This window comes from Argiope bruennichi, chromosome 1, assembly GCF_947563725.1.
Source record: "Argiope bruennichi chromosome 1, qqArgBrue1.1, whole genome shotgun sequence".
NCBI classification, from domain to species: Eukaryota; Metazoa; Arthropoda; class Arachnida; order Araneae; family Araneidae; genus Argiope; species Argiope bruennichi.
In genome coordinates, this window is record NC_079151.1 from 145,585,846 (window position 1) to 145,596,593 (window position 10,748).

Below are 10,748 nucleotides of genomic sequence, written 5' to 3' on the forward strand. Positions count from 1 at the left end.
AAAAAGTGGAGATTTTTATAACAGCAGCAGCCAAAGAGATTACGAAAAAAATTTAAATAGCAAAAACAATAAATTTCTCAAAACGCATGTTGAAAAGTGACCTCGCTGGAAGCATGACCCGATGTGTACAAGAGCAGAGTTGAATGAGTTCAGTTGTTAGAAATAATCTCAGCAGTAAAAGAGCATTAGAAGAAAGATAAAATTAACGCACGTCAACAAGAATATAGTTCTTTATTAATTTACGTCTCGGATCTAGTTGACCATTCGTAAAAGTTTATCTTTTTAATTCGTTATTAAGTCTGGTAATAAACGAAATTGAACACATAAGGAAGTTGTAAAATTTATTAATTCATGAACAAATTTTTGCCTAACCTGTACGGAGGTCGTTGTCGTTACTACAGGGCAGATTCGGTGGAAAAAGAGAGAACATGCTTTTATATAGTGCGCATGATTTTCCATTAAGCAATAATTCTATACCGATTTACATCTTTCACAAACTAATGTGCAATATAATACTGTATACTAGTCTTTCAATGTATTTTTTGGTGATTTTGAAAATTAACAAGTTTTACAATGGTTGGTTAGCTCCATTTCCTTATTTTTTTAATTAAAAAACAGCTAATGATTTTGAATAGTTCCTATACAGAGAGACTGACTGTTAAACTAAAAGAGGTAACTAAACATGACAAATGATACAAGTGCAACAAAAGAACACTTTTTGCATTACAAAAGAAAACATTTTTTTACATTAAGATGTCTAATAGTTTTTACGTAATTAACATAAAAAGAACCTAATTTGTACCATAAGTAAAACAGCTTCAAAACAACCAACTTACAAAGATTATTCTATCCATGCCCCTATAGAATAACAGAAAAGTTTTTGTTATTTGTCAACATTTAAAATTTTGGTTTCGATGTCCACTACTTTTTAATATTCAGTTGTATGGAATTTCTGCTCCAAACGCGAAAAACAGTTATTATTTTTAGCAATTATTTTCACTCTCACAATTTCATACAACACAAATCCAGGAACTAATTATACCCATTAAACATTCGATTCCGTAGTAAGAACGGATAAGACAATATGTTATATAATAATAGTTTAACAATATGATATAAAGTGAGAAAAGAATTTTGATTAATAAAGTAAATTTCACTGCTAGTATAAAAATGTTTACAATATGCTAGATTTTTGAAAATATAATAAAACCACCCATTTTTAAAAATGGAAGTGCCGACAGTTTAACTTTAAATTCAACAGTTAGTCATTCTTTAGAAAATTTCCCAGGTTCCAAATTTTTAAACCTGAAAAAAAGTAAAATTAATGAAAAAAATTATTGAATTTTATTACTGTCTCAGAATTTCTAGGCCACCTAAGCAAATATCGAAAATATTTGGGATTATCATTTTGTTGACATTGTAATAAAAAAAGTGAATGGCGGCAAAACTTACTAAATTAAATCAAACTCAATTCGAATTCTGAATAATTCTTTTTTGCATTTAAGCAATAATTTTGACCTATTTATTGATTTTTCATGACTATCAGAAATTATTTTTTACATGTTTTGTTTTACAGAATCTTAAGATAAGATAAAGTTTACATTTGCATTTACTTGATTTTCATAGTATATTTGCATATGATTCTTTTTCAGATTTGTCGTTGCATTTTAAGAGGATTTCAGAATCTTTCAAACTCCTGAGATTTGAACGAGATACGTCTCGTTATTTTTCTTCCTTTTAAAAAAAGATATAATTATATATATATATTTTACTAATCTCATAATAATTCTTCATCGCAGGTTTTCTTTTCTGAGGTAAGTAATGTTAGATTCCTAAAAAAAAGAAAGGAGAACCTAAAAATCAGAAATTTAATCCATTGAGCTATATTTACCAGACATATCTGCTTTGATATTTCTGTATTTGTACAAAATAGAATGTTAAATGGATACATTTAATCAATGGAAGAAGCTATTTGAGTGAAACTAATTCCTTCAAATAATAACTTTAGTTGGTGTTTGAAGTAGAATTTAGGACTAAAAGTAATAAACATCGTAAGTTGCAAAGTATACAATATTGAGAAATCGCAAAACACTTTTGGATCATTCTGCATCTACATCACACTAGTGAACTCAGCACTATTTTCAAGCGAATTTTTAAAACGTTGTGTATTAATGTCATTTAATTTATTAAAATGTAATACTTTTTTACATACATAGATTACAAAGAAAAATATATGTGACGATGTTTAATATTTTTCTTCAATTCCATTGGTTAATTGATCTTTTAAAATTTAAAATGCTAATTATTTTATCTATAGAATAGACTAAAGAAATTAGAGGATGTAATATTGTATCCAGTTATTCACTTTTTAAGAAATCCAGAAATTTTGGTTATCAAAGGAATCATCATAAAAAGGAAAACAGTTTTACAACAACAATCTAAAAAACAGTTAGGGAAACTTATCATTGATTTTTTTACATAAGTGTTTTTATGATTGTTAATACATAGCGCCCCTGCGCAAAAAAATCCCAATTAAATCACTTATAAATCGAGTTTCTAAAAGGTGCCAGTGACGAGGTTCTCAAGTGTCTATATCTAAAGTAATCCGGAAATACGAAATAACACATCTTGTACACCTTAATTTCGTTTAGCTCATGTAAAAGTTTTCTAAAGAAGGTCAAGAACTAAAAGGTTAGCTTCAGCATTTTATTCGTATCACTGACAACCAAGCACTCTATATGTTCATGTCTTCTGATGCTTTTAAAGAATAAACGCAAAATCTTTCCATTAAAAGCCACAGCCATGTTAGAAACAAAATATCTTCAATCCTGGAAAACTTCCGCTTTGACTTCACTTTCATAAAAATATTTAAAATAATTATCTTGACTTGCATTTAATCATTGAAACAAAAGGAAGTATTATAAATAAATTATTTGATTTTTTTTAAAAAAAAGAATTTTCGGAATGCCTTAAAAGAAAAATATTGATATGTTCATCATGGATATTTTTGTTTTTATTTCAATTCATTTATTTTTCAATTAGAATTTTTGCTTTTATAATAACTATATGTTCAATAACCACGCCATAAAATATTCCAGGATGTGCCTTAATGCAAACAATTTTTGACGCTCACTCTATACACAAGGAAATCCAAACAATTTCAAATCATGATTAGATTGTTATAAAAACGATAAGCAAAGTTGAGATAAAAAGATATCCATATCAGGTCAATATTAATTGTTACCGCAGTAGTCTGAGGGTCGAGTCGTGCTTCAGGACCTAAGAGCTCCAAGTTTGGAACCTCATTCCAAAGAACCTGATACACACAATATCCAAAAAGAAGGGTTAAATGTCTCTCCATTAATACGATCCAAAAGCTTGAAAGGAAGGTTGCAGTCTTATTTGTCTCTCTTAATAACTGATATCCATGATTCAAAAGAAATCCTTGTTACTTTCTCGAATATGAAATATAGAGAATGTATTGTAATCATCAAAAAATTCGATTTCGAGATCTTGACGAGTCTTCACATTAATCTATGAGATCGAAAAGCACATTTTTAAAAAGGGTCTGTTTATTTGCCTACCTATGACAAAGATAACTCAAAAACGCTTTGAGCTAGACGGATGAAATTTGGTATATGGTCTTTGCGCCCAATTCGTAGATTTCTTTTAACTTTTAAGCAAAATCCTTTCAGATGTAGTCTGGCTGTACAAATATAAGTTAACACGAAGACTACAAAACAAAAAGAGCTAGATGGCTGAAATTCGACACACGGACTTAACATCTATAGTATAAACAATTAGCAAAGTTTGAGCCAATTCAACAAGGAATCTTCAAAGGATCGTCTGTCAGTGTGTATTTTCAGAAACATGTAAAGGCGATAACTCAAAAACACAATGACATAAATATATTATATTTAGTATAGGATTTTGTGTTTACAAATGTAATTTGTGTCAAATTTTCGTTTCAATCGGTTGAGAGAAATGCGTCTAAAACATTTTCATATACTGTTAATCACATACCAGAGTTAAATCGCCAAGGATCACATGATAGATTCAGTAAAAGTGTTATCTTCACGCAAAAGGTTAATATTTTGTAACTATTGTACGCCAGTATCCTGCAAGGTGCTCTCTGGAATAACACCTTTATGAGAGAGTATGCGATAACGTTTTGGGAAAAATCATTACCGCTGGTGTATCTTCAAAAAGTGACAATATTATAACTAAATTCTATTCTTAAATCTTTTGTGAAAAATAATAGTTTAAAGTCGTTCAGTTTTCACTATTGAAATATTACAAGGTATGGAAATGAAATGCGCACGCTCTCTATGATTCTTCATCAAAAATTATCATCATAAAATAAAGAAATCCAAATATTTTCAACACTTTTTTCAGAAAGTAGTGGGGATACACTTAAACTAAAGGAGTAATGAAAAAAAGTAAACCAAGTTCATTAGACTACTTTTTTTTTAAAGAAAAACCAAGCACCGTCTAATGCTTCGTCATTCAATCCCGGCAGCTATAACTAGAATGTAAAATAAAAGTAAAGAATCGACAAGACTCAATTATGCAAAGTAGCTGTCCTTGACTTAGCATGAAGCAACGCCACTTAGAAGGCCAAGGTTTTCAAAAAGTGAATCCAAGTGCCAATTACATGCCAAACGAATTTTCCTACATATTTTTCTTTACTGACTCCTTTCTCGCATGTTCATTTTTTCTTTCTGTTCAACCACCTATGTTAACCATGTAAAAATATCCCATTATTAAAGAGTCAATTTAGAACTATTAGGATTGGTGGTAGACGGTTAGCTCGTCGAACCGGTACCAGAATAGGAACACTTTTTCTGTGGATGACCTGTCTCCAAGTATTTCCTAATACATTTTTTTTTCCCCTTCTGAGATTCCTCAGATAGTGATAAGAATCCTGATGAAGACTCGTGTGGCTTTCACTGTCGGATTCTTCACTTATTGCTGTTCTTGCAAACTTCGCAACCAGTCGTTAACGTGATTTTAATCACACGAAACATGCTCGGAGATCATTCTTCAGTGCACTATAAATACCTTTTTTCATGTATATCTTCAGAAATTTTCATGTGATTTTAATTATACAAAGTGTTTTCTTTTCGATTGCTTTAATTTCTTTTAATTAACAGACACTCTTGCCTTTCCCATCTCATATAACAAATATGAATTATTTACATTTTGACAAAAGGCACTATTCTATCATCGCATATTGATAGAAAATACAAATGCCTCGAAAATTTATACATAAATCGAAGGACCGAAGAAGGCTTAGATTTGGCATAATAAAATAATTGTAAAAAATTCCACATGAAATAATATGAAAAATGCTATAATTGTTTAAGAACATAAACTAGATAAATTTCTCCGAAAAAAAAAGAGTTTCTTTACATTAAAATCCGATCCAATTTTTAAAAAAATTAAAACTCATCAAAATATTTTTGGTAGAATAAAATTTAGTTTTTGAACTTTATAATGCCACAATAGTATATTATATCAAAAGAGAAATATTCAGATCACTACATTCTATCATATGAAAAATATTCACATCACATTCTTTTATTATAATATTTCTGAGTAATTTATTAAAAATTATCAAAATTATTTATTAAAAATTAATTATTAATTATGAAATTAATTAATTATTAAAAAAGTACTTTTTATATACATCAACGATATAATAAATGAAACGTGAGATTTATGTTTCACGATCAGAAACTTTTATGTTATTTTTTTACCAAAATTTTATTTTTAAAACTTTAAAATAATTATTTTTTTATAAAGAATAATTTATTTTCCATAAAAATGAGTATTGTGTTCCTAGGAAAGTTTTAAATAAAATTTGTGGAATAGAAATTTGAAAATTCACAACCACCAAGAGAGTTAAAGTGAATTTCGGGAATTCTTATTTCAAAGAATTGAAAAAAAAAATTTATTATCTTCGAGATCCTTGCAAAGATCGTTTTCTAAAACTTTATCCATCATCTAATATAAAGATATAAATCAGTTATCTGACATTTTAAAACGAATTTTGGGAAATATAGGTATATAGACTGAATTTTTCAAAGGGGGGAATACCGAAGCCGACGGTAACGAAACAATTTGTGGAAAATGTAATTTTAGCAAATCTTTTCAAGCGAAAAACGTGATGGATTCTGTTTGGTTTCAGTATTCTTATGCAAACAATTTCAGAATAAGATGTAAGTGTAATGACCTTTAATATAAAAAAATATGTAAAATTTTAAAAAATCGTGCTTTGCATTAGAGACTATACAGCAGTGATCACGTACTTCACAAAAATGAGTTCAACAATTGACTCAAGATTAATGACAAATTTCATAATTCTCATAAAGCAATTTAAATTAGCCTTCTATTCTCTGATTTATAATGTAGGCAAAATAATAGAAGTTTGGCAATGGCTTGGCAGTAAATGTAACAACGAATTTATCTTTTAATTCGCATTTATTAAAGGATAAAATAGAGGAATTAGTCCCTAGTTAGTTAGACAAAATATAAAAAAGTATATAAATAAACAATAAATCGAAAAATAATAAATTTTGAAACAAATTTCCACACAAAAATTTTTTATTTACTTTTTCGTAGGATTTTTTTTATTTTCTGTAGATTTTTTCCATATTACATCATTCTCTAATTAATTATTAGATGAACCCATGTTAAATATAGATAAGGGGTGGGTTATTCCATGACTCCCTGTACTTTCCGAGTTTCCGCTCAGAAAGCGCTATATATAATATAAATAAAAAAATTATCCTTTTATAAAAGAGAAATAACATGAACAGACAACTGAAGGGTGATTAAAGATCAAACGAACTTGTTACTATGCATGCCCAATGGATCCACAGGAGGCCATACTTGCTTTTTCTGAGAGACAGTACTTTTATGGAGCGCACAAAAATTCCATGTAAGTGCTGAGTATAAACACAAAAGCTAAAGCATTCGCATTTATATAAATGATCGGAATACTGCAATAGCATTGGTGGTAACTACGGTTGAGTACTTAGTGAGGTGGTAGCTTACCTCACACCATTTCTGCACCCATAAGAGCCACGAAAATCAACTACCATGCCCGAAGCATCTCATCCACGTTTCTGAGGTAACCCATCCCCTATCTATATTTAACATGGGTTCAGATTTAGTAATAACAGCCTCACTGAACAAACATTTGTACATTTTTTATTTCGGTTTTCAATTGATGCAGTGCTGGATTAGCTTGTCTACCTACGCTTTGCTTTCATTATCGAAGGAGTCAGCGTTTAAATGATTCATTATTCTCGATGGTGACAGCTCTAATGTAGAGTGTGTGCTTCTTAAATTAGTGTTCTAAAGGATTTCAATGTATAGAGATAAGAAAGATATAAAAAAAAATGAATAACTCTTGCCGCATTCGCGTTCTAATGGTTAGAAAAGTAGAAGGTGAGAAATGTAGGAGAAAAGAACAGTGTTTCTTCCTTTTCTATCTATATATAGACATGTTTGACATTGGTTAACCAGAAATTAAAATGATCTAAAACTTGCAGCAGATTGTTATTAAGAGGATAAAAGTAAAATGAAAGTCCGAATTTAAGTAATTAATATTTTATTGTTTTCAAACTAATATTTTACTGCATGTAGGAAATAAATGGGTTATATATCTATAAACGATGCATAATCCCTTAATTTCCTATATGCAATAATCTATAATATAAAATAAATTAATAAACATATGCAATTTTATTATTCTTCACTTGCTGAATTCAAAAAAAAAAAAAAAACAGAATAAATGTTTTCACATAAGAAAGCGTTAATTATCCAAATATCACCGAACATAAATTAGTATGCAAATCGGCATTTTCTGCTGTAAATTAATTTTTTGCACATATTTCTTTTAATGGAAATTGAAGTGCTCGTGATTCTTCTGTTTGTGCCTTATCTTGCTCCGGAATTAATTTGATTTTATTTTTTATCAGATTAGAAATTTAAAAACTCTAAAAATTGTAATGTGTTATCTAAAAGAAAACATAATTAGAAATTTTAGAAATTTTCATCATAAGTTCCTTTATTATTAAATCTCCAAACTTATTTTGAATATTACATCTAAGCAAATTAAATTATTTAATAATAAAAAATCTAACAATTAAAAGACAAAGTGCATGTCCATTTAAATAACAGAATATTTTGTACATGAATGAATAAATTTTATTTTCAAATTCTCAAAATATTTACTAGTATAGTTTCCCAAATTTATTTACACTAATTTAATTTGAAGACAAAAATAATTTCTGTCTTAAAATATTATAAACTTCAATCAAAGGAAAAGAGGAAGAAAACTTTGTTTAAATATTCGAAAAATTCTCTAAGCCTTTTCGCTAACACAAAACGATTCATATTTAAATTGACTGTAAGTCTATGAATCGGCAATGCGCTTAAAGCAATGTTTAATCTTCTTCAATTATGCGTTGTTCAGAAGTTGAGATGGTGCATTTTTCGAAACAAAATTCACATTATCTACTATAAAAGGAAGTGTAAGAGAGAGTTATTAAAAATTCGAATTTCCAAAAACTTATTTTCAGAAATATAGGAAGTTTGCTTTTTATCAATTAGTATTAAAGTCAATTTCATAATTAATGATGACACAAATAATTTATATCGTCAATCAAGGCTCCATTGCAATGACGATATTTTTTCAGACTCAAGAGCTCGATTTTTTTAAATCGAATTTGAGTGCATATACAGCTATGAATCAGAAGATAACAATTAACTAAATGCAACAATATTTCTGAAAATACCTGATTTATAATGAAATGTTATGGAAATATTTATGATTAAAATTTACAGCGTTGATAAAAAAGATTGCATAAAATATATATACAAATCATTGCATATGAGACATTACAGATAATTATAATATCAACTACAATAACTATTATCAAATTATTTTTTTCAGTTGATAACATTCATTTAAATTCTCTATTTTTGCTATTTCAAATTAGATATAATAGCTGCTTTTTCAAGTCAAACGATCGCTTTACGGTAAGAATTGAGCATAGAACTAGAAGAAATTCCTTGTGTATATATATATTTCAATAATATTCCTTTTTTGATAACTTTAGTGGATACTCCAAAAAATGATCTATAAATGTTCTGCCATAAAAGATTAAACCACCAACACGCTAATGCTGTAAATTTTGGTCGATTATTCATATTTAAAATTAAAACATGCAGCACGCATTTTTAAATAATTAAGAATGGTTTACACGATTAGACAGGAACAACAGTATTAGCATAGAAGCAAAAAGAAAATTTAGTAGCAACTTGTACCGTAAAAATGGCATGCAGGTTTTTGAAAAAAATCACTCATCAGACAGAGAATATATATATATATATATATATATATATATATATATATATATATATATATATATATATATATATATATATATATATATATATATATATATATATATATATATATATATAAATATTAGCAAATAAAGATATAATTAAAATGTTATGTACAAACATGAAATATTATTTTATTAAGAGAGAAAGGGTTTTATATACAAATAAATATAGAAATGATTCTATTAATGCACCTTTCAAATGCTTGAGTGGAATAAATTTTACTTCGAAAGGCAAATTTTTAAACCATCAATTGCAAGGAGAGAAAACAAACTTATCTTAATTACATAAAGGTTACACTATCTAGCACAGGCATGTTTTCCTTTTAAAAACCTTGAGAAATTTCCTCCAATTTCTTTTTATTTGCAAATAATAACGATATTAAATCATTCCTTATCCAAATTTTAAGTACATTTTTTTATGTTTTCATAATTTTAATACTTTGAGAGCCTTAACGACGAAATATTTTTCAACACAAGATTCTTAAACACCGCAAAAACAATTTCTTCATTGTGTTTCATGTCTCAACAAATACGATTTTGCGCAGACATTAAAAGCAGAATTCTCATAAAGCAAGGTTGTATATTTTATTTATGATTTGGAAACTTTTACTGAAGAGAATCCCTCACCTGACGTCAAGCTCCCGGCATGTCCGTTTCCAAGGTAACGAAAGGAAGAAGACAGGGCGGCTAGGGTCCTCCACCGACGACGGCTCGGGATTGAAAGCGCTTCAAGAAAGTTCGCTTTCACTTTCTGAAGTTCCTTCTTTTCCTCGTGCGCTAAGTGGATGGGGTAGGATGGTCACGTGACACGATAGGGTGATCCTCCGGGTTGGACAGCATGCCGAGTCGGTCTCAGCAATTTTTTTTGAGGAAATGGAAGAAAACTGTTGAGACTGAGGAGCATTTGCCCGTAACGTCTTTGCTAATTGAAAAAGGTCATTTGTCTTAAATTTGTTTGTGTTTAATTAAGTAAATAATACGAGATGTTATTTTATTGAATATTTTTGAGATTACTTCTTTGTTATTAATTCCAAGATCAATAGCAGTAATGGAACCTCAATTCAGTTGCAAACACTGCAGTAAAGGTTATTTTAAAAAGTTGCATTTTATTACTAATTGCATAAAATCTCTGTATTTAAATTTATATAATGAAATTTTATGTATTATAGCAAAATTAAATAAATGGATTTTAATACCTGCTGAATCTATTTTTATTTAGCGCAAATGCCCTGATAGAAAAAAAAAAACTCTAATATTATGTTCTCTTCGCATTTCACTGAATAAAAATTGACTTACAACAAAAAATAATGTTTAAATACTATGTCA

The 10,748-nt window shown here is 28.5% G+C and overlaps 1 protein-coding gene across 1 annotated transcript in view; it reads right to left on the reverse strand.

Annotated features, from left to right (window-relative positions):
* The window catches only part of LOC129981466 (metabotropic glutamate receptor 2-like), a 107,393-nt gene extending 97,229 nt beyond the window's left edge, over positions 1-10,164 (reverse strand). The window contains exon 1 of the mRNA XM_056092316.1: positions 10,050-10,164. The gene's annotated coding sequence lies outside the window, so the exon portion shown is untranslated. The remainder of the gene's footprint in view (positions 1-10,049) is intronic.
* Positions 10,165-10,748: the final 584 nt, after the last annotated feature.